Raw genomic sequence first — 1,740 nt, 5'->3', positions numbered from 1 at the left:
CCTGACTTTTTTGTTCTCTGGGAAATTATTTTTGATGATAAATACAGAAACAAGCATAAAAATCAAAACATCTACAATAGTGATAGTAATATTAATGATAAAATAATAGTCAGTGCAAAGTAGCCTACAAATTCTTTATTGGGGGGCGGTGAGGGACCTGGATAAAGGCTGGGGGGGCGCTGGCCCAAAAAAGGTTGAGAAACACTGTTCTAAATCATTGTGACTAAACTAGCTAACTTTTAAACAAAGTTAGCAGTAAAATTTTGGACATGTGACTATCCCAGAATTAAAACGGCTTAACCAAAAGGATTTAGTTCTATATATGAAAGTAAACTGACAACAAGATGTTATAAACGAGCGATATTCATGGCAACATTCCTGACAGATCATTACCTCATTCAAACAGAGTTTCTCTGACTCCGTCTGCTGCTGCTTTTACTCTGAGCCGTTCAGAGGGGGGMGGGRGAGGAAGCGCTCTGCTGAATGCGCTGTTGTGCGCCTTCAAAATAAAAGCATGCGAGTGGAAGATTTTAAAATTCTTCGCAACTGCAGTGAAATTATTGGGGGGACAAATGTGGCTCTCTCCGAGGCACATCTAAAACATGCAGAGCAGGGGGGCTGAGGACCAGGGTTGAGWACACTGGTGTAGATGCTGTGACAGAGGATCATTTTGTTGCTTATTTACTCAATCAGTGAAATGTTTAATAACTTTGACCATAATATGTTAAATTCAGCTTAGTCTTCAATTCTGATGTTTTGTTGTGTTTTGACTGATTTGACATTTCACTGCCCTGCCACTAACACAGATACAAACGGTTTATCYGTCAGTCTTTCTAGCTTGTTCATTCTGTGGCAAGCTGTGGTACCTGGAGGAATCCAGTCAGCAGAACTACTAACAATATATTTACTAACATCATCCAATTGGTTAAATCTTCTTTTCGTAGCACAGTTTTCTGTTCTAGCAGCTGCATATTCATTAGCCTGTTTATTATTCACCAAAGAGGAACTTTAATCTTTTGCCCCAGTGCATTTCTGTGACAGCTGTGGATATTAATTATGTAAAAACTTTAAAATGCACACAGTCACCCAGATCCAGCCTATTAAATGAAGTTTGCATACTGTTTTTTTTTATTTTACTGTATACTGGTATAAATAACAATTTAACTCTGAGTGGTACAGAATAAATTTACATTAATACTCCTGGGAAGTATGCATTTATTAATAGTTAACAGAGGTCAAGAAGTGGCATTTTTGATCTGTCACATTTTATTTGTTAATTAATTTGTTCTGATGCTCTTCAGTTAGAGACTAAGCGGCAGGTGACACTTGGAGAGAATACACTAACAAATGAGATAAAGTAATCTATGAAAATCATATTATAAAATTATTACTTTTTAACTCTTATTTTGTGGAAATAAAAAAAATCACAGCTGATTCAAAATAAACTTATTAAATTAGAACTGTATAATTTATCATGTACTGCCACCAGGTCTATGTTGTGCTCTGGATGCACCTGTGACTCACACACCCCTGCATGCCCTCTGTGAACAGAAATATTCCTTTAAAGCTGCCTTTGCTATATCTCATAAGCATCAAATTCATATTTTATACAAACTCTTGTAGCATTTCTTCACAAACTGTTAGACTGAGGTGATGTTTTTGTTGTTGTTCTGAGGATTCCAGTGAAAACCTTCAGTATCTGTTATGTCTAATATGCTGTATTGAGTTTTGCAAGTGGCT

Source organism: Poecilia reticulata, linkage group LG10 (genome assembly GCF_000633615.1).
Source record: "Poecilia reticulata strain Guanapo linkage group LG10, Guppy_female_1.0+MT, whole genome shotgun sequence".
Classification (NCBI taxonomy): Eukaryota; Metazoa; Chordata; class Actinopteri; order Cyprinodontiformes; family Poeciliidae; genus Poecilia; species Poecilia reticulata.
This window is presented reverse-complemented; position numbering follows the sequence as displayed.